At 48.4% G+C, this 23,354-nt stretch overlaps 2 protein-coding genes and 1 long non-coding RNA gene across 4 annotated transcripts in view; 2 read left to right on the plus strand and 1 right to left on the minus strand.

Annotated features, from left to right (window-relative positions):
• LOC134945699 (uncharacterized) overlaps positions 1-23,354 on the minus strand; it is a 471,787-nt gene that overhangs the window by 182,427 nt on the left and 266,006 nt on the right. The gene's annotated exons all lie outside the window — the stretch shown is intronic.
• LOC134945694 (E3 ubiquitin/ISG15 ligase TRIM25-like) overlaps positions 1-23,354 on the plus strand; it is a 235,052-nt gene that overhangs the window by 151,390 nt on the left and 60,308 nt on the right. The window contains exon 1 of one of the 2 annotated variants that reach the window (XM_063935139.1): positions 4,557-4,633. The exons of the other annotated variant lie outside the window; for it this stretch is intronic. The gene's annotated coding sequence lies outside the window, so the exon portion shown is untranslated. Of the gene's footprint in view, positions 1-4,556; positions 4,634-23,354 lie in introns of those variants that run through there. 2 annotated transcript variants of the gene reach the window in all.
• Positions 1-23,354, plus strand: part of LOC134945697 (uncharacterized) — a 50,970-nt gene that overhangs the window by 3,814 nt on the left and 23,802 nt on the right. The window lies entirely within an intron of this gene.

Raw genomic sequence — 23,354 nt, forward strand, 5'->3', positions numbered from 1 at the left:
ACTAAAAGGTGCTTCGGCCTTTTACAGTGCAATGCTGAGACGGAGAAAGTAACAGCCCGGAAACTTCCATCAGCCGATTAAAAAGTACCTTTGCCAGAATCTTTCTGTTCGTATTGAGAAGAGCGATGGGGCGCCAGTTCTCAACACGCACCTTGTCCCTACCTTTAGACAATAATATGAGAGCAGAGGATCTCATAGAGGGAGGGAGTGATCCCTTACCCAGGCTTTCATTAAATACCTCCATGAGATGAGGAGCCAAGATGTCTGAAAAAGCTTTAAAAAATTCAGATGTTAACCCATCTGGGCCTGGAGATTTTTTTATAGACAAACCGTCTATGGCTCTCTTGACCTCCTCCACTGTCACATCACTGCCCAAAGAGTCAAAAGAAGGATCAAGTTGCTCAAGCCCAGGTGTCTCCCTCAGAAACTGATCCATCCTCTCTCTGATGAGTGGCTGCTCAGACAAAAGGCTGGAGTAATAGGACCTGATGACTCCCAAAATACCCTCCCTGTCTTCACGAAGAGTACCCTGGTCATCAAACAGGCCCCGGACCTCCCTCAAATCAACTGATTTTCTGCAACTCTGGTAGGGATCAGGCGAGTGGTACTTTCCATAATCCCTCTCCAGAATCAAAGAAGCCAGGCGATCGTACTGATATTCCTTCATCTGAGCCTTCACCCAGGAGATTTCCCCACTATCTCCACGCTCAGAGATCAAGAAAACAAGTTTCTTTCTCAGGCTCTGGTAGATACATCTTTTTGTCAAGTTTTTCCTGGCTACCAGCCTTTGAAAAAGCCTTCGAGTCCTCTTTTTACACACCTCCCACCACTCAGACCTACTCCAACCAGCCTCCAGAAGTGTTTGCTGTAGTTGAAGAAAGTCTCTAAAGGACTGTAAAACTCCGTCCTCCTTTAGGAGCTCGGAATTCAAACGCCAAAGGCCCCGCCCTTTCTGAGGGGGTTCTGAGACGTTCAAAGCAACACACAGAAAAACGTGATCGGAGAACTCTACTGGCTTTGTCTCAGGAGGCAAAGTTTTCGAGGACTCCTTAACAAAAAACCTATCTATCCTAGACTTACGACTACCACAATGATAGGTGAAACCTGTGAGGTATGGGAAATGGCGAACGTGCACATCCACCAGACCAGCCTCTCTAACCATGCCAACTAGAAAATAGGAATCATAGCCCAGGGTCGCCTTTGTGTCCCCTTTTGGCCTAATGACGGTGTTAAAATCACCTCCAAAGACAATCTGCCAGACCGTAAAAAGAAACGGTTTTATCTACCTGAAAAGATATTTCCTGTCCCACTTTGAATGGGGCCCATAGATGTTTATTAGCCTCAGGTCATGTCCTCTCAGGCTGACATCTAAAACCATGCACCTACCTACCTGTAAATCTATAATCCTGTGCACGTTTATCATAGCAGTAAAAAGCACTGCCAACCTACTGGACTCCTTGGCCGCAAGAGACCAGAAGGAAGGCCCCTGCTTCCACTGACACTTGGCCCGATGGAGTGTGGCCAAGTCACCTACCCTGGTCTCCTGCAAAAATAAAAAGTCAACATAAACCGTGTTGAAAAAAATCAACGGCCAAGAAACTAGCACGTTTAGAAAACACAGAAGCCACATTAACGGTGGCACATCGTATAGGTTGGGGATCCATGTTTCTTGGATTATAGAGGTAGGACCCCATTCACTTTTTCTTTGCTTGGCTTTTAGAATCCTCGTCCGAGGATCCTACTCTTTTACACGTAACCCCTAAGGGAAGAACATCCTCATCGGACAAAGAGATTTCTTCCACCTCCCCCTCCTCCACCCCACCAACAACTGAGACCGCAGTCTCACAGAACAGACCCATAGATCCCTCTACAACAACACCCTCCCTAATATCACACCCCTCCCTATTTGCAACCCTGTCTGGGGGAGGATCCGGATCAGGGGCTCTTGGGGCAATAATACAAGAACCGCCCCCAGGATCATCCCCACCAGAGGACGCCAAAGGAGAATAGGTAAGGCTCCCCGCCTCAAGGCTAGGAGTCTCCTCCACCACCATCACCTCTCCCGGAGATTGAGGGGCACTTCCCCTCTAAACTCTGCACTACCTCAACCTTATTTAATAGCGGTCCTAAGGCCTGGCTTAACTCTGTCCCTGTAGGATCCCACTCTAGATCCCCCTGAGAACTATCTAAGTGCTTGGTTTTGCTCTGAACTTTACCACATCCCCCCTTTTCCTGTTTAGCTTTGACCGTAACTGCCACCCCATCAACAGACAGCTTAGAGGACTGTTTTGGCTTTTTACTTTTAGAAGTATTCTGAACAAACACTAGCTCTTTTCCCCCAACCATGACTACCTCCCCCTCATCCTCATCATCAGCGGAGGACAAAACGTCAAACCTATTAGAGCATACAACGTCCACCTCCCTCTTTTTCAGCTTCTTCCTCCTGCCTTTACTCACTGCTTGAAAAGATGCTTCCCCCCTTTCGATCTTGACTTTCCCTACCCCACCAGCTTCTAGTTTCCTCAACATATCCTGATGCTGTAAAGCAACCACCATGTTATTCTCCTGACTGGGCCTGATTTCTAGTGCCTCCTCAACCACCCCTGCATCATGATTATGCAATGCTTTAGGGCACCGACTATAGGGATGGCCATCCGCTCCGCAGAGATTGCACTTCACCTTATTACACTCACGAGACGCGTGCCCCATCTGGCCACACAAAGCACATTTAACAACTGTACAATCATTACTAAGGTGGCGAAAGTCACCACACTTGTGACAGGTTCTGGGATGCCCAGAATAGAAACATTGAAGCCGGTCACGACCAATATAAGCAGCAGATGGTATGTGCTTAGTCTCAGCCCCTACCTGGTGCAACCTCACAAAGGTCGAATAGGCACCACCCCAGACCCCCTTAGAGTAATCAAATTTCTCAAGTGGGGACAACACTGTGCAGGACCTGGACAACCAATATACGATATCCGCGGACGGTAGTGACTCATTGCGCACCAGAACAGTAATCTTTACCCTATCCTTCCTGGTGATGGTGTTGGTTTTAAAATGGCAGTACGGCTCCTTGGTCTTGTTCTTCTCCCATTGGGAGCCAAAAGCTTGCAAGCCATTCAGGGAGAGGAAGCTCAGATCTAAGTCGGGAGTTCTCACCGGATGGATGCACGCAAAAATGTCTGCGGCCCTAAAACCAAGCGAGAATACTATTTCCAAGAACTCCGACTTTGAAGGAGCCTCCCCCTCCCCTACCCATCTAAACATTACGCCTTTTTGTAGGCTGACCCCCACTTACCCCAAGCTGAGGATCAGTACTAGCCCAACCAGAACCCTCCAAAGTTTTGGCATATGAACCAGATCCTGGTCTAACCACAGGAGAGATTACAGGGAGACTCTTTGGTGCCTGAACATCTACCTTCTTACTGACCTCTATACCCGCACTACCAGCCCCACCAGCCATCCTAGTTTGGTTTGCCTGGATCAAGCTTACAGCCGCTAAAGCCCTCACAGGCATATCCATATCTCCGTAAACTGTTTCTACTAGTGTAGTCTCCTCAGGGGTTAAGCTGCTCTTATCAACTGCCGGCAGTCCTTGGGCCAATCTTTGCCCAGTTTTTAATATGGCTTCATACTCCGGAATTCCCATTGATGCAGTTAATGATGTCACTCGTGATGTCACACATGATGCATCTTTGGCCCCGCCCCCCCTCAGCCACCACAGCGACTAAGCCAGAGCCAGTCACTGCTGGCTTACAGGGAGAGCCAGCCTCAGCATCTACCACGGCCCGCGCCGTCCCCATATCCGCAGCTTCAGAGACAAGTGTATCAGGAGCAAGTCCACAGGAAGCAGTAGCAGCCACCAGAACTCCGGCACCCGCCGTCACCCCGGCAGCCACCATGCCCCCTGCACTGCCACCACCCAGCACTCTCTCTGGGAGAGACGCCTCCCCTTCATGGAAAGCACAGGATGACTTAATCGCAGGGTTCCCATCGGTATCCATGGCACCAGTCATCATGGCCCACGATATCCACCACTTCTTCTGCAGTCTGGCTACCCACCTCCATGTCTTCCACTGGAACTATGAGCCCAGATGCCGCCACAGAACCCGCCGTGACCGGGCCGCCATCACATCCGCCATCTTGTCCTGGTATGGACTCTAGCAGTGCTTTTTCCTTTTTCAATAGAGCCTGATCCTGCAACATTTTAAACCTCTTTTTAACTGCAGCCAAACTGTCATTCAGCTCCCAAAGTTCATCTTTCAGGGCAACTCTCTCCCATCTGCTGCTACAGTTACGCCTTTTTTTTTATAAGTAATACGGGAGTATATACGGTTCTGCTCCATTCTTAATTCCTCTAGACTCATATTCATGTATTTATCACTAGAGGATGTTGAATCCTCCAGGCTGCAATCAGAAACCTCAGCATCTCCACCTGCAGCACTAACCCCCGCCCCACCACAGGCAAGTTCATTCACCTTATCACCTCCCTGAGTTACCTCACCCAGAGAGCCGGCATCCTGTGGTTTGGGGGTCTCCAGTTGGGAATCCTGTTTCAACACCGGACCCACAATCACTGGAAACGCTGTACTGTCCAAATCCTCCAGCACTGAGGCTTCCACTGCAATTGGTAGGTCAGAATTCCCAGGGCCTTCCTCAGGCCTTGCAGCCCGGGACTCTCCGTCATCCTCCTCCCCAGGAGGATCCATTCTTCCCTGGGAAGCTCCCAGGGGAAACACTGCAGGCTTTTAAGAAGAACCAGGGCCTAGGAGCTATACACTGTGCACCTGTGTAGAATGCTCACATGTATATGTGATAGCCGGGGAGGGCCATGTCCATCAGTGATTTTAAAAAGCATTGCCACGCCAGGCCATCTCATCACATAAGCAAGCAGTTTATTCACAGTTCAGACAGGGTTATCACGTCAGTAACATTTAACTTCTTTTTCTTCTCTCCAGCATATTATTCATATGGGTTACATCACGTTACATTTCCTTTAATTTGCTTCACTGGCAATAACAGCATTAACAGTGATGTGACAGCATTACAGTACAGTACATACCAGCGCAGTCTCTGGGAATCAGTAGTGCGGCGTCCGCAAACTGAGATTCATTTCAGTGTGTTCTCCCCCATTCGCTAGGGGCTCTGTCTAAACGGGATCTCTCATGGACACATTACTGGGGACCTTCCGCCAAACGTGGTTTCCTACCACTCACCCAGGTCCTCTCCCGAAGACTCACACCTCCCATCCTGCTTCTTGGGTACCCCTGAAGGTCCTTTGTTCCTGGTTCCTTCCACTGTACTATGCATACTGTGGCTCTCACACTGCACTCTCCATCTCTCAATGAAGCTGCTGGCTCTCCTGTCACACTGCAGATATGGGCTCTCCCTCTCTTCATAGCAACACCCACACGCTGCTCTTCTCTCCCTCATGCCAGGAACTGTGGAGTACCATGTTTGTTCCACAGTCCCCAGACTGCGTTTCTCCTGGACACTAGCCTGTGCCCTCCATCCTCAGTCCTCAGCTCACACTGAAGTCTCTGCTTTGTTCATTCTACTAAAACCCCCAACACTTCCTGTCCTAACTCTTTACATGTCACAGGGTCTGCAAGTAACTGGTTTTGGGGCCATAAACTTCCCCACTCACTGATAAGAATCAAAAGGCTTTTGGAACTTTCTAAAATCTGTTGTCTCCTAACATTCCAGTATGCCACATACACCCCTGCTAAAATCTTGCGTGTCCCCACGCAATATACCTATGAGCTTGCAAAAAGTCTAGCAAGGAACAGTCTCTTATACTCTACACCAAGGTCAAAACATAACTCACAATAAACAAGTATATTTGCAGTATACATCACACACAGTATAACAATCACATGAGCCGAAAAACATGGCATGAAAACACACACTATAACAATCACATGAGCAGAAAAACATGGCATGCAAACACTCAATATAACAATTACTTGAGCAGAAAAACATGGCATTCAAAACATCACATGAAACACCAATCGCATATACTGCTGTCTTTTTCCTGTGAATTACAGTCCTGGGTCACAGATGATCATGAATGTTCCAACATCTTCTGGCAAGTGTGCCAAACACATAGAACCTGCCTGTGCCGACCCTTTTCTCCCCTAGTTCGCTGGGTCAAAAGAGATAGGTGGTTTTCATGGGCCCCTCCCAATAAAGGTTTCCCCAAATTGTGAAATAAATCTTCGGTACCGATTCTGTTCGTGACACCAAGTTGTGATAGCCAGGGAGGGCCATATCCATCAGTGATTTTGAAAAGCATTGCCACGCCAGGTCATCTCATCACATAAGCAAGCAGTTTATTCACAGTTCAGACAGGGTTATCACGTCAGTAACATTTAACTTCTTTTTCTTCTCTCCAGCACAATATTCATATGGGTTACATCAAATTACATTTCCTTTCATTTGCTTCACTGGCAATAACAGCATTAACAGTGATGTGACAGCATTACAGTACAGTACATACCAGTGCAGTCTCTGGGAATCAGTAGTGCGGCATCCGCAAACTGAGATTAATTTCAGTGTGCTCTCCCCCATTTGCTAGGGGCTCTGTCTAAACGGGATCTCTCATGGACACATTACTGGGGGCCTTCCGCCAAACGTGGTTTCCTACCACTCACCCAGGCCCTTTCCCGAAGACTCACACCTCCCGTCCTGCTTCTTGGTTACCCCTGAAGGTCCTTTGTTCCTGGTTCCTTCCACTGTACTCTGCATACTGTGGCTCTCACACTGCACTCTCCATCTCTCAATGAAGCTGCTGGCTCTCCTGTCACACTGCAGATATGGGCTCTCCTTCTCTTCATAGCAACACCCACACGCTGCTCTTCTCTCCATCATGCCAGGGACTGTGGAGTACCATGTTTGTTCCACAGTCCCCAGACTGCGTTTCTCCTGGACACTAGCCTGTGCCCTCCATCCTCAGTCCTCAGCTCACACTGAACTCTAGCCTCTGCTTTGTTCCTTCTACTAAAACCCCCTACACTTCCTATCCTAACTCTTTACATGTCACAGGGTCTGCAAGTAACTGGTTTTGGGGCCATACACTTCCCCACTCACTGATAAGAATCAAAAGGCTTTTGGAACTTTCTAAAATCTGTTGTCTCCTAACATTCTAGTATGCCACATATATACTGCTGCACCTGTGTATACTGCCCACATGTGTATATATCGCTGCTCCTGTGTATAATTATCACATGTATATACCGCTGCTCCTGTGTATAATGATCACATGTATGTACTGCTGCACCTGTGTATAATGATCACATGTATGTACTGCTGCACCTGTGTATAATGTCCACATGTATATACTGCTGCACCTGTGTATAATGCCCACATGTATATACTGCTGCACCTGTGTATAATGCCCACATGAACCGTTTGGCTCATATATTGTGTGAAAATTTGGCTCTGGTACTAGCCGGTGCCTCCTTATTCATTTACCTCATCGCACGTCCCTGGTGTACTGGGCCATAGGGAGGGGTGTGCAAATGGTGCCATCACCCAGGGAGCAGGAGTCTGGGGGCAGCATCTGTGATGATACAAATTCTCAGATTACTCAGGTAAACAGTTTAGTAAAGTGGTAATTGCCCTTTATTGTAAATAGACACACCCAGTACACTATAACATTAACAATTACAAGCCAGGATGGTATCTTACTTACTAAGTCCCCACAGTAGTATGTGATTACAGATGCATGCAATCTCCTGCTGTCACATGCCGGCAGTATTCCTGTGTCCCCTGATCTGGGATACCAGCTCACACAGCGTCCTGCGCCACGGATTCTCGCCACTGACGGCACTTCAATGCCTAGTCAGTGTCTGCACTCCAGAGGTACATCCACTCTATGACCTTCTGTGCAGATCTCTCCCTCATCAGTAGAGGTCACTGCTCTTGTTATACTCTCCCCTGTCTATTCCTCACACAAGCTGGTCAGTGAGGAGGTCACAGAGGAGTTGAGATGAGGTGTCTGGGCTCCTGTACACAATGGGGTGTATAGGATCAGATTACCTGCAGCTCCATACATAACCTGGTAACTACTAAACCTACTCATCCTAATCACATCTGATTGTACAGCTAGGGGACTTACATTACAATGAACTGATGCAAAGGCGGATCCAGGAGGGGGCACTCGGGCCCGTTCCCCACTGTCATTTCTGATTACTGCTATTTCCATCAGTTAGATTTGATAAAAGAGCCAGCAGGGACTAGGACCCGCCGCGGCTCTAACAACAAGCCCATGTGGTAACCATTGGGGAGGCCCCCTGCTCACAACGCAACCTACCTCCCCCACTGCCAGCCAACCAGCCAGAGTCCAGCCCAGGCGCGGAGTTCAAATGCCAGCATCGAGTTAGACTGTTACTTATGACAGCGCAGAAGGCTTCATTAGCTCTCACTGCACCGCACAGTATCCCAGCGCTTCCTCCTCCACTTCCTTTACCACCATGCTAGGTGCAGTCAATCTCGGCCTCGGCTTTGAGAAGGCGGCCCGTGTGATTGTGACAGGGCTGTCCTGCAGATGTCTTATGCTAGAAACATAGAAACATAGAATTTGTCGACAGATAAGAACCACTTGGCCCATCTAGTCTGCCCCTTATTTTTTTTATTTTTTTTTATATTATTTTTTATCACTAACCTTATTTGATCCTTATTTCTTTGTAAGGATATCCTTATGTCTATCCCATGCATGTTTAAATTGCTCTACTGTCTTAGCCTCTACCACCTCTGATGGGAGGCTATTCCACTTGTCCACTACCCTTTCTGTGAAATAATTTTTCTGCAAATTTCCCCTGAACCTCCTGTTAGGGTCTCCTGCCCTGTGCTGCCACGTCGTCATGGCAACCGGGAGACAAGTGCTAGTGGAGTAACCTGAGCGCAGCTGATACTCCGGTTCGGGTCTTTTGCTGTGCAGTGGTTATAGGCTCTGTGCACGGCAGGGGATCCGGTGCTGGTTTTTGTGCTCACAGTCTGTGAGGTCTGAGTGGGGCGTGGACAGCACCTGCTTTATAAGGCCTCTTTTCAGGGTAAGCAGATGCTGCTGAATCTTTGTTGGTTAGTCAGTTCATAAAAGTTAGCCAGTACTGTGTAGCTTTGTATTTGTTTGTTGCTTACTGCAAATAGGCCTGGGGATTTGGTATTACACTCTGCCAATCCAGACCTAGCAGTAAGACTGGAGTCAGTCGTTTAGCTTGCTGGGGTTCTGTTACTACTCTGTGAACTTAGCAAGTTTGCGGCTGTATTCTAAGACTTGCCTGTCTAATCCTGTCTCACTGTGCTAGGTGTCAGGGGTCAGTTTAGTGGCAGTAAGCTAAAACCTGTGCACTGCAAGTGAGAATTAGGATTGTGGGGACTCTCCTTGTGTCTATCATTCCATCTCTGACCAAGGAGTTTACTGCCACACCCGTTGGTAACCCTTTAGGGTTTTGCTGTTGCCCTTAGCAACAGCATTTCGGGTTCTCTACGTATTAAAACACAACATCTTGCTTTTTCCATCTTAGCAGTTCTAATACAAGGGAGATACCCAGTTCCTTAGCCTCTGGGCTTCTCTGTTCACTTTGTGTGTATTTTGTTACCCTATCACCTTCTGTGTACGTTATGTCATATTCCCCAGTTTGTCTGTGAGTCCATTTGTTTTGCATAACAGTTCAAACACCAGTACATTCCTGCAGACACTGGAGTGCATAACAGTTCTGACACCAGTACTTTCCTGCAGGCACTGGTGTGCATAACATATTCAGCAGCCTAATACTCCTGTTGAAATTTTGTGGGAATATGGAGCATACCCCTCAAAATACGTTGCAACAGGTGGTCGATCAGGTGCAGGTCCTGACTCGACAATTTAATGATTTGTCCATTAAAATGCACACCTCCCAGGCTGCTGGCAGAGCTCCCGCAGCAGCAGCACCTGCAGGGGTTAAGGAGCCGAAAGTAAATCTCCCGGATCGTTTTTCTGGAGATCGCTCGCAGTTCTTTTGTTTCAAGGAGAGCTGCAAGCTATACTTCCGGCTTAGGCCTCAGTCTTCTGGGTCGGAGATTCAGCGGGTGGGCATAGTGATTTCCTTGCTACAAGGAGACCCACAGGTTTGGGCATATGGGTTGCAGCCTGACTGTCCGTCGCTTAAAAGTGTTGATGCTTTTTTTACGGCACTGGGCATGTTGTATGATGACCCTGACAAGACGGCCTCAGCCGAGGCTCAGATTTCGATCCTTAAGCAAGGGCGAAGGCCAGTTGAGGTTTACTGTACGGAGTTTCGGAGGTTGGCCCATGATACCCAGTGGAATGACCCAGCCCTGAGACACCAGTACCGAAGAGGTCTTTCTAACCAGATAAAGGACCAACTGGTACAATATCCCTTGCCTGATAGCTTGGATCAGCTCATGCAGTTATCCATCCGGGTGGATAGACGGCTGAGAGAGCGTAGGCTTGAAAGGGAGACTGAGATTTCCTTCCTTCCCAAGGGAACCTCAGACTCTGAGGAATTTTCTGAGGAGCCTATGCAGATTGGGGCTACCCGCCTCTCCTCGCGCGAGAAGACGCGGAGGAGACAGCAGGGGTTGTGTTTGTACTGTGGGAATAAAGGTCATGTGGTAGTATCATGCCCAGAAAAGCCGGAAAACTTCAGGGCCTGAGGGTGATGGGAAATATCCTGTCAGGCCAGAAGTCAGAATTTCCCAAGAAGACTTTTATCATTCCGGTGACCTTGAAGATCCTCGGTCAAACTGTCAAGACTGAGGCCTTTGTGGACAGTGGGGCCGACGGGGTTTTTATGGACCACCAATTCGCCCTGAAACACTCTGTTCCCTTAGTACCCTTGGCATCGGAAATTGAGATTTGTGGGTTAAACGGGGAACCATTATCCCAAGGTAAAATTACCTCTTGCACTAGCCAGATTTCTTTGTTTATTGGAGCCACACACTCTGAAAAATTGTCCTTTTATGTGACTGTCTGTACTTTTGCCCCATTGGTGTTGGGGTTACCCTGGTTAAGGGCCCACAATCCTCAATTTGACTGGGTCTCTGGGGAGATTCTTAGTTGGGGTACTGATTGTTTCAGGAGTTGCTTGAGCCTTCCAGTCAGGCTCTCGCAGCTAAGTTTGCCAGGATTGCCAGGGTGTTATGCAGATTTTGTGGACGTGTTCTCCAAAAAAGTTGCAGAGGTACTACCTCCCCATCGCCCCTATGACTGTGCCATTGATTTGTTGCCAAATGCTAAGCTTCCCAAGAGCAGGTTGTACTCCCTGTCACGTCCTGAGACTCAGGCTATGGCAGAGTACATTCAGGAGAACTTGGCTAAGGGATTTATCAGACCTTCACAGTCTCCAGTTGGGTCGGGGTTCTTCTTCATGGGTAAAAAGGACGGTTCGTTGCGACCCTGCATCGACTTCAGGGAATTGAACCGTATCACGATTAAAAACTCATACCCACTGCCTCTCATTTCGGTCTTGTTTGACCAGCTTCGTACTGCCACCATTTTTTCTAAGATTGACCTACGCGGTGCGTACAATCTAATCCGAATAAGAGAGGGGGATGAATGGAAGACTGCCTTTAATACCCACTCAGGGCATTATGAATATTTGGTGATGCCTTTTGGGCTCTGTAATGCCCCGGCAGTCTTCCAGGATTTCATGAATGATGTGCTCAGGGAATATTTGGATAGATTCTTAGTTGTATACTTAGATGACATCCTAATCTTCTCCCATTCCCTGGAGGAACATCGGAAGCATGTACGCTTAGTCCTCCAGAAACTCAGAGACCACCGGCTTGGGGCGAAGCTGGAGAAGTGCGAATTTGAAGTTCAGCAAATCGCATTTCTAGGATATATTATCTCCCCAGAAGGTTTCCAAATGGAGGGTTCCAAGGTACAGGCAGTCCTGGATTGGGTGCAGCCCACTAGTTTGAAGGCGCTTCAGCGTTTCCTGGGCTTTGCGAATTTTTATAGACGATTTATCGCTGGATTTTCGTCTATAGTGGCGCCCTTGGTGGCACTCACTAAGAAAGGGGCGGATGTTGCTCACTGGTCTTGTGAGGCTAAAGCGGCTTTTGCCCGTCTCAAAAGGGCATTTGTTTCGGCCAAGGTGCTGCGACACCCAGATCCAGAGCGTCCTTTTGTGGTGGAGGTGGATGCCTCTGAGATGGGTATTGGGGCAGTGCTTTCTCAGATGGGAGTGTCTGATAATCGCCTTCATCCCTGTGCTTACTTTTCCCGTAAATTTTCGCCTGCCGAGATGAATTATGACGTGGGTAACCGGGAATTGTTGGCTATTAAGGATGCACTCGAGGAGTGGAGACACTGGCTTGAGGGGGCTAAGTTTGTGGTCTCAATTCTCACTGACCATAAGAATCTGGCATATTTAGAGTCAGCGAAGCGTCTCAATGCCAGGCAGGCACGATGGGCTTTGTTTTTTGCTCGCTTTAATTTTTTGATAACATATCGCCCTGGGTCAAAAAACATCAAGGCTGATGCGCTCTCGCTGAGTTTTGCTCCAATCCAGGAGACCACCGAGGAGCCGTTGCCCATTGTTTCCCCATCATGTATTAAAGTGGGCATTACCCAGGACCTCTTATCATTAGTCCTTAGAGCACAGGAGCAGGCTCCTCCAGACCTTCCGGTAGGTCTTTTGTTTGTGCCTCCTAGGTTAAGACAGCGAGTGTTCCTGGAATTCCATGCCAAGAAGTCGGCAGGTCACCCGGGTATTGCCAGAACTCGGGAGTTGCTATCTAGGGCGGTGTGGTGGCCCTCGGTGGCTAAGGATGTGGATCAGTGGGTTCGGGCATGTGACATTTGTGCCCGAAATAAGACTCCTAGAGGGGTTCCTGTTGGCCCATTACATCCACTCTCTATCCCATCTAAGCCATGGACCCACATTTCAATGGATTTTGTGGTGGACTTGCCCAAATCCTCGGGGATGACAGCCATCTGGGTTGTCGTTGACAGGTTTTCGAAGATGGCGCACTTCGTTCCACTGGTTGGGCTGCCATCAGCCAGACGCCTGTCTGAATTATTTATGCTGCATGTTGTGCGTCTCCACGGGTTGCCACTTGATGTGGTCTCTGACCGCGGATCCCAGTTTGTGGCCAAATTCTGGAGGGCATTTTGTTCCGATCTCCAGATTTCTGTCAGCTTGTCGTCAGGCTACCATCCGCAGTCTAATGGGCAGACTGAAAGGGTGAACCAGTCCTTGGAGCAGTTCCTCAGGTGTTATGTCTCCAAGTGTCAGACTGACTGGGTTGCTCATCTGTCCATGGCGGAGTTTGCCTATAACAACGCGGCTCACTCTGCTACAGGGATCTCTCCCTTCCTTTGTGTGTATGGGCATCATCCTAAGGCCAATTCTTTTGACCCCCTGGACTCCACGCCTGGTGGTTCCTCTGTGGTTTCGGTCCTTAGAGGTATTTGGCGGAAAGTGAAGAAAGCCCTTGTGTCTGTGTCATTAGTGACCAAAAGGGTTTTTGATAAGCGGAAAAGACCCTGCAGCTTCAACTTAGGAGACTTCGTCTGGTTGTCTACCAAGAATTTGAAGTTGAGACAGCCATCTCATAAGTTAGGGCCCCGGTTCATCGGCCCTTATAAGATCACCAGGGTTATCAATCCGGTGGCATTTCAGTTAGATCTGCCCCGTTCTTTGGGTATCAATAAAACATTTCATTGTTCCCTTTTAAAACGGGCGATTAGTAATCCTTCTTCCAGTGGAAGACCTTCCCCTCTTCTGATACGTGGCCAGAGGGAGTTTGTTGTTGAAAGGATTCTTGACTCCAAGGTGGTTCGGGGTCGGCTGTCATTTTTGGTGCACTGGAAGGGGTATGGCCCGGAGGAGCGGTCGTGGGTGCGCAGTTGTGATCTTCATGCCCCCAGACTGATACGCTCTTTCTTCTCGCAGTTCCCCGATAAACCCGGTGGTAGGGGTTCTTTGACCCCTCGTCAGAGGGGGGTACTGTTAGGGTCTCCTGCCCTGTGCTGCCACGTCGTCATGGCAACCGGGAGACAAGTGCTAGTGGAGTAACCTGAGTGCAGCTGATACTCCGGTTCGGGTCTTTTGCTGTGCAGTGGTTATAGGCTCTGTGCACGGCAGGGGATCCGGTGCTGGTTTTTGTGCTCACAGTGTGTGAGGTCTAGATGGGGCGTGGACAGCACCTGCTTTATAAGGCCTCTTTTCAGGGTAAGCAGATGCTGCTGAATCTTTGTTGGTTAGTCAGTTCATGAAAGTTAGCCAGTACTGTGTAGCTTTGTATTTGTTTGTTGCTTACTGCAAATAGGCCTGGGGATTTGGTATTACACTCTGCCAATCCAGACCTAGCAGTAAGACTGGAGTCAGTCGTTTAGCTTGCTGTGGTTCTGTTACTACTCTGTGAATTTAGCAAGTTTGCGGCTGTATTCTAAGACTTGCCTGTCTAATCCTGTCTCACTGTGCTAGGTGTCAGGGGTCAGTTTAGTGGCAGTAAGCTAAAACCTGTGCACTGCAAGTGAGAATTAGGATTGTGGGGACTCTCCTTGTGTCTATCATTCCATCTCTGACCAAGGAGTTTACTGCCACACCCGTTGGTAACCCTTTAGGGTTTTGCTGTTGCCCTTAGCAACAGCATTTCGGGTTCTCTACGTATTAAAACACAACATCTTGCTTTTTCCATCTGTGCAGTTCTAATACAAGGGAGATACCCAGTTCCTTAGCCTCTGGGCTTCTCTGTTCACTTTGTGTGTATTTTGTTACCCTATCACCTTCTGTGTACGTTATGTCATATTCCCCAGTTTGTCTGTGAGTCCATTTGTTTTGCATAACAGTTCAAACACCAGTACATTCCTGCAGACACTGGAGTGCATAACAGTTCTGACACCAGTACTTTCCTGCAGGCACTGGTGTGCATAACACCTCCCCCCCTCCAGTCTCAGTGCATGTCCTCGTGTCCTATTGCTTCTCTTCATTTGGAGAATGTTTCTCTCCTAGACTTTGTTAAAACCCTTCATATATTTGAAAGTTTCTATCATGTCCCCCCTTTCCCTTCTCTGCTCCAAACTATACATATTGAGATTTCTTAGTCTTTCTGGGTATGTTTTGTGATGTAGGCCATGCACCATTTTAGTTGTCCTCCTTTGTACAGTTTCTAATGTATTAATATCCTTTTGAAGATATGGCCTCCAGAACTGAATACAGTATTCTAGATGAGGCCGTACCAATGACCTATACAGTGGCATTATTACTTCTTTCTTTCTGCTGCTGATTCCTCTCCCAATGCAGCCAAGCATCTGACTAGCCTACCTCATTGCCTTGTTACATTGCTTACCTGCTTTTAAGTCATCTGAAATAGTGACTCCTAGATCCCTTTCCTCCTCAGTAGTTTCCAGTATAGTGCAATTAATACTGTATTTAGCTTTAGGATTTTTGAGACCCAAGTGCATGATTTTGCATTTTTTGGCATTAAACTGTAATTGCCAGACTCTTGGCCATTCCTCTAGTCTACCTAGATCCTCAATCATTTGTTTTACCCCACCTGGTGTGTCTACCCTGTTGCATACCTTTGTGTCATCTGCAAAAAGGCATACTTTCCCTTTAATGCCATTTGCAATGTCACCAATAAGATATTAAAAAGCACTGGTCCAAGTACAGATCCCTGGGGTACTCCACTGGTAACATTTCCCTCCTGTGAATGCACTCCATTTACCACAACTCTATGTTTTCTATCCTTCAACCAAGATCTTATCCATTCAATAATCCTAATATCCAATCCCAAACTTTCAAGTTTATTTAGCAGTCTGCGATGTGAAACTGTGTCAAAAGCCTTACTAAAGTCTAGATAAGCTATATCCATGGCTCCACCTTTATCCATCACTTTAGTCACACAATCAAAAAAGTCAATAAGATTTGTTTGACATGATCTCCCCCCAGTGAATCCATGATGTTTGGGATCCAGTAAATTGCTGGATTTGAGATAATCTACAACTCTTTCTTTTAAGAGTGTTTCCATCAATTTCCCTACTACCGATGTAAGACTCACTGGTCTGTAGTTGTTTGCCTCTTCCTTGCTTCCACTTTTGTGCAGTGGGACTACGTTTGCTCTTTTCCAGTCCCCTGGAATTTCTCCTGTAGCTAATGACTGGTTGAATAATTCTGTCAATGGTGCTACCAGCACCTCTTTAAGTTCTTTTAGTATCCTTGGATGTATCCCATCTGGTCCCATAGATTTGTCCACTTTCAGCTTTGAGAGTTCTGTTAGGACCTTCTCCTCTGTAAATGTACTTGTTTAATTTTCCTGAATATCCCTGAAACTTAACTGTGGCCCCTTCCCCTCTCTTTCAGTAGTAAATACAGAGCAAAAATAATCATTAAGATGATCTGCTATTAAATTGTCTCCTTCAACAAGACTCCCAGTGTCCGTCTTTAGTTTTATAATTCCGCCTTTTGTTTTTCTCTTTTCGCTTATATACCTAAAAAAAGTTTTGCCTCCTTTACCCACTGACTGGGCCATTTTCTCCTCAGCTTGTGCCTTTGCACATCTGATTACCTTCTTTGTCTCCTTCTGTCTAACAAGATATATCTTTTTGTCTTCATTATTTTGTGTCTGCTTATATTTCCTAAAAGCCATCTTTTTTGCTCTCACAATATTTGCTACTTCTTTTGCAAACCACACTGGCTTCCTTTTCCTTGTGTTTTTCCTAACAGTTTTGATACAAAGGTCTGTTGCCTTCAATATTGCACATTTGAATGTTTCCCACCTCTCCTGCACTGTTTCCAAGTTCCTCCACTCTGCCAAAGAATCGCTTACACATTTTCCCATCCCTACAAAATCAGCCTACCTAAAATCCAACACCTTTGTTTTTGTATGGGACGAGCCAGTGTCTGTCTTAATGCTGAACCATACTGCTTGATGATCACTGGATCCCAGGTTTTCACCCACTTTTACGTCCGATAATCTGTCTCCATTTGTAAGTATTAAGTCTAATATTGCGTCTTTAAGAGTGGGCTCCCTCACCAATTGGTGGAGGGATGCTCCCTGAAGGGAATTTAAAATGTTCCTACTTCTAGTGGAACTAGCAGCAGACACCTCCCAGTTTACATAAGGAAGATTAAAGTCTCCCATGATTATTACCTCTCCTTTTAATGTCATTTTAGTTATGTCCTGCAATAGGTTCTTGTCAAGTTCCTCTTCCTGACCTGGTGACCTGTATATCACGCCAATACGAATAATCAACTTTTCCCCTGTTTCTATGGTCACCCAAAGGGCCTAAGTTTTTTTCTTCAATACTTTGTATTAATGTAGTATTTATGTCATTTTTTACATACATTGCTACCCCTCCTCCGATTTTCCAATTCTGTCCTTCCTAAATAAAGTATATCCCGGTATAGCTATGTCCCAGTCATGATTTTCATTGTACCATTACTCTGTAATTGCCACAATGTCTAGATCATCCCTTGTTATTATTACAGTTAGTTCTGGGATTTTATTTCCTAAGCTCCTAGCATTTGCACACATAGCTTTTAGAGTTTTGTTTGTGCTTTTTCTGTTCCTAGCTATGTTCTTCTCTCTGCCTATTTTTATTTGGTTTTGATCTGAATTATCTTCTGTTGCTGTGGATATGCTTCCTATTCCCTTTGCCTGCAGAAACAATACCTCTGTGTTGGGTGAGCAGATTTCTTTATTCCTATTTGGTTCACTGCCCCCCTTTTTTAGTTTAAATAGTTCTTGATGAAGCATCCAAACTGTTCAGTTAGTATTCTCGTTCCCCTTGAAGATGGGTGCAGGCCGTCACTTTTGTATAAGCTCCTATCTTGCCAGATGGTGTGACTATGGCCTATAAATCCAAATCTCTCCTCATTGCACCATGTCCTTAGCCAAACATTGAAGTTTCTGATGCAATGAGTTCTGTCTTCCCCTCTGTGTACTGGCAATACTTCTGAAAAAGATACAGTGGTTGCCACCTGCTTCAGAGCAGTCCCTAACTTCCTAAATTCATCTTTTACAGCCATGAGTTCATCAATTGCCAGGTCATTTGTCCCTAGGTGGACAATGACATCCACCTCCCCATCTTTTCTTGCTGCCTTCACAAGTCTTAGCATGCGCTCTTTATCCCTTGGAGCTGTGGCTCCAGGTAAGCACCTTACTTGTTTCTCTACTTCATTTGCATTTCCCAGATGTATTCCTCTAATAATGGAATCTCCCAAGAGAAGTGCAGTCCTTTTTGGAGATGCAATTTTCCTGTTCCATTTCCTGTTCCTATAGTTGGTAGAAGTCCCCATATCCTCCTGTTCTGTACTGCCTCTATTAGTTGTATCTTCCAGCCCTGCAAGAGTAGCATACGAGTTTTGCAGTGTCACCACTTGCGGGAGGTGTCTGTGTCCCTCTGGAAATCTCTGCCCTTGAGAGCGCACATTAGTCCATGCAGAATGTCTTCTGGTGGCTCTCTGAGGCAGTGGAGGCTTCAAAGACACAGACATCCTACAAATCTCAGCATGCAGTTTTGCTATCTCCTCCTTCAGCAGAGAAAATTGCTCACAGATTGGACAGCAGCTGAGTCTCCACGCTGCCTCTTTCCAAACAAATGCTTTACATCCATTGCACTGCACAAGGCCAAACATTGTATCAGATGTTAATGGTATTGCAAATTTGTGTGTTACTTGGTGTATTTTAAAACTCACCTGTTGCTGCTTGTTGGAGATCCAGCTGGCTGCTTCTGCTAATTAAAAATGGGCAGTTCGTGTCCTGCAGTCTGAGTCTCAGTGCAGTGCTCATAACAAGGTATGCTGCACCTGCCACCACCAACTAAACACTATAATAATTATATTGTGCTGGGGTTCCTTCCAGGCTCCATAACTAATGGAACAGGTGACCAACATTTCAAGGCCCAATCAGCCTTTTCATCAGGGTGAAACATTGGCAGTAAACCAGGATGCGCTCCTACAGCGAATCATTACCTGATGGTGTATTCTGTGATACCACACCCCTTATCTGGGAGCACGCGTTCCTTAGGTGCATGTAAATATAACTATTAATGTTCCCCTATCATGGTCCCCACTTTCATTTTCTTCCGGATCCGCCCCTGAACTGATGTAACTATGTTACTAACACTCTGGCATACAATCACACACATTTGATTTCACACAGTATAACCAAATATATTTGTCTAAATCTGTGACTCTGTGCCCGTAACGCTGGGTGGAGTCACAGCGGTGGGCGGAGTCAGCAAGTCTCTGCTCCTGCTGCCTGTCCATCTCTCTCTCTCCCCTCCCCCCACCCATCAGCAGCTCTGATTCCCCAGCCGCGGCGCCGGCCCAACAACAACGGCTGATGCCGCCCCCGGCATACACATTAGGAGGGACGGGAGGCGCAGGAGAAGGCTCTCATAGCCCTCCCTGCCCCGCGTGCACACACCCGCCGCCTCCTCCACGCACATCCCGCTGTCCGCTCTCCTGCTGTGACAGGAGGTGAGTGCTGCAGTGACGTCATCTCCTGCTGCACTCTCCTCCTGTCACACAGCCGGCACACACTCTCCAGTCTCCGGGGGCTGCCAGCATCTACAGGCAAGCTGGAAACACCCCCGGAGCGAGGGAGAACAGACCGCCCCTTTCGCAGCAGGCCACGCCCCCTTTTCGGCCGCGGGGGGGGGAGATGTGTGTAACAGTAATGCTGAAATGCTGACCCAGTGACGCCTCTGGACACTGTACTGTTTACCAGCCTGCAGCAGCCGCCCACAGCCCCAACGGTGAGTCCCTCCGGCCATCCTACCCACTGTTTCTATGTCTGCTCGCCACTTTACACAAGTCTCCTCTTCTGGTGCCCTCCCCCTCCACTACTTTCCCCCTCTCTTCATCAGCTTCCTCACAGGGGACCCTCCCCGCCGACCCGCGTCTCTATATCCTCTCCCTACCACCCCGCGTCTCCCTATCCCCTCCCTACTGCCCCGCGTCTCTCTATCCCCTCCATACCGCCCCGCGTCTCTCTATCCCCTCCCTACCACCTCGCGTCTCTCTATCCTTTCCCTACCCCCCGCGTCTCTATATCCCCTCCCAGCCGCCCCGCGTCTCTCAATCCCCTCCCTACCGCCCCGCGTCTCTCTATCCCCTCCTTACCGCCCCGCGTCTCTATATCCCCTCCCAGCTGCCCCGCGTCTCTCTATCCCCTCCCTACTGCCCCGCGTCTCTATATCCCCTCCCTACCGCCCCGCATCTCTCTATCCCCTCCTCCTTATGCCTCTGTATCCTCTCCCTACCGCCCACGTCTCAGTATCCCCTCCCTACCGCTCTGCGTCTCTGTATCACCTCCCTACCGCCCGTGTCTCTGTATCCCCTCCTACCGCCCTGCGATTCTCTGTATCCCCTCCCAGCCGCCCCGCCTCTCTGTATCCCCTCCCTATCGCCCCGGGTCTCTCTATCCCCTCCCTACCGACCCGCGTCTCTCTATCCACTTCCTGCCGACCCGCGTCTCTCTATCCCCTCCATACCGCCCCGCGTCTTTCTATCCCCTACTACCGCCCCGCATCTCTCTATCCCCTCCCAGCCGCCCGCGTCTCTCTATCCCCTCCCAGCCGCCCCGCCTCTCTGCATCCCCTCCCTAACACCCTGCATCTCTGTATCCCCTCCCTACCGCCCCAAGTCTCTCTATCCCCTCCCTACCGCCCCGCGTCTCTGTATCTCCTCCCTACCGCCCGCGTCTGTCTATCCCCTCCCTACCGCCCGCGTCTCTCTATCTCCTCCCTGCCACCCTGCGTCTCTCTATCCCCTCCCTACCGCCCCGCGTCTCTCTATCCCCTCCATACCGCCCGCATTTCTCTATCCCCTCCAAACTGCCCCGCGTCTTTCTATCCCCTCCCTACAGCCCCGCGTCTCTCTATCCCCTCCCTACCGCCCCGCGTCTCTCTATCCCCTCCCTACCGCCCTGCGTCTCTCTATCCCCTCCCTACCGCCCTGCATCTCTCTATCCCCTCCCTACCGCCCCGCGTCTCTCTATCCCCTCCCTACCGCCCTGCATCTCTCTATCCCCTCCCTACCGCCCTGCATCTCTCTATCCCCTCCCTGCCGCCCTGCGTCTCTCTATCCCCTCCCTGCCGCCCTGCATCTCTCTATCCCCTCCCTACCGCCCCCCTTCTATCTATCCCCTCCCTACCGGCCCGCGTCTCTCTATCCCCTCTATCCACTCATACAAATATTGAACCGCAGCAAGGCGTGCAGGGGTTAAGGGGGCGTAGCCCCTTTCGACAGTGTGAAGAGCGCCCGTAGGGCGCGATGAAGCACCTAGTAACCAAATAAACTGCATATTCCTAATATAACAGATAAAACATAACTGTACAATATAAAAACAACACAATACAATACAATATTGCCTAGCATATAACTAATAACTTATTGGAAATTAGTGGAGTCCATGTGTAGCACCAGGGCTTGGAAAGTAACCGTGTGTCTTTTACCACTGTGCGACATGACGCGCCGCCTGTGTCATCACGTGCATCTGGCTAGCAGGGTGCCTGGTATGGCATCCTGTGGCTAGTGGTCCAGCTTCATTGCTGCTTAGAGTATCTAATGAATGATCCGGGCATACACCCTGCAGTGTGTAGAGCAGCCCAGAGCATCTACTGTTGCTGGCCCCACCCCCTTGTGTGACATTATGGGTTGGGGTTGCGGGGAGGGTGTGCGACGTACGGCAACGACGGGGATCATGACCCTGCGTTCGGATTCTGCGTGGAATCCGATCGCACGGGCGTTCGCAAGGAGATTGACAGGAAGAAGGCGTTCGTGGGTGTTAACTGACCATTTTCAGGGAGTGGTTGGATTAACGCAGGTGTGTCCATGCGTTTTCAGGGAGGGTGATGTAGGGGACTTACGGCTGAGTAAGTCCTGGGCTAATCAGAGACAGCACAAAATCTGTTTGTACAGCTCTGCTACACATGCGAACGCACACTTGCACAGCAAAAATACACTCCCCTGTGAGCGGCGACTATGTGAACGCAGGACTGCAAAAAAAACCTAGCAAACAAACAGGTCTGAATTAGGCCCCATGTGCACTGCAGGGGGGGCAGATATAACATGTGCTGAGAGAGTTATATTTGGGTGGGTTATATTGTTTCTGTGCAGAGTTAATACTGGCTGCTTTATTTTTACACTGCTATTTAGATTTCAGTTTGAACACACCCCACCCAAATCTACTCTCTCTGCACATGTTACATCTGCCCCCCCTGCAGTGCACATGGTTTAGAACATCTGCTAACAAATTTGCTGCTACGATCAGGTCTGAATTATGCCCCTTTTCCGACTGTACTCTAGGTATTCCTGCAAGGACATGTATGGAAATGTTTTGCACTCTATTTCATAAAGCTCACCTGTTTCCAAGGAGGTGCTACCACATAGGGTTAGCTACTGATTATAGATGTTCTACTGTAAATGTGCAGCTACATATGTGACCTCATACACCAAGCCTCAATAACCATACAGCGCGATATGCTGGGTGCAAGGTGACTGAGCTGCTTAGAGAGGTGTACTATAGTGTACCACGTTCTTCTTTACATTTGTATATTATGTGCTAGGAGGCCTAATAGGCATGTAGGGGACGTCTGATAGATATGCATGGCAGAACTGCTGGAAAGGTAGGGGAAATGTGAGGTCCATGTAGGGGGCATCTGATGGATATACATGGAAGAACTGTTAGACATGTAGGGGAGCTGTGAGGGACATGTAGGGGATGTCTGGTGGATATGCATGGAAGAACTGTTGGGCATGTAGGGAAGGTGCGAGGGACATGTAGGGGACATCTTATGGATATGCATGGAAGAACTGTTGGACATATAGGGGACGTTTGATGGATATGCATGGATGAACTGTTGGACATGTAGGGGAGGTGTAAGGGGCATGTAGGGGACGTCTGATGGATATGCATGGATGAACTGTTGGACATGTAGGGGAGGTGCGAGGGACATGTAGGGGACATCTTATGGATATGCATGGAAGAACTGATGGATATGTAAGGGAGGTGTGAGGGACATGTAGAGGACATCTAATGGGTATGCATGGAAGTGTTGGACATGTAGGGGAAGTGTGAGGGAAATAAAGGGGCATCTGATGGATATGCATGGACTGTTGTACAGGTAGGGGAGGTGTGATGGACATGTGATGTGAAGGTGGCTGATGGATATGCATGGAAGAACATTTTGACAGGTAGGGGACGTGTGAGGGACATGTAGGGAATGTCTGATGGATATGCATGGATGAACTGTTGGACATTTAGGGGAGGTGTAGGGGATGTAGGAGACATGTGGGAGACATCTGATAGATATGCATGGAAGAACATTTGGACAGGTAGAGGAGGTGTGAAGGACATGAAGGGAACATCTGATGGATATGCAT

Source organism: Pseudophryne corroboree, chromosome 7 (assembly GCF_028390025.1).
Source record: "Pseudophryne corroboree isolate aPseCor3 chromosome 7, aPseCor3.hap2, whole genome shotgun sequence".
In the NCBI taxonomy this organism is placed as follows: Eukaryota; Metazoa; Chordata; class Amphibia; order Anura; family Myobatrachidae; genus Pseudophryne; species Pseudophryne corroboree.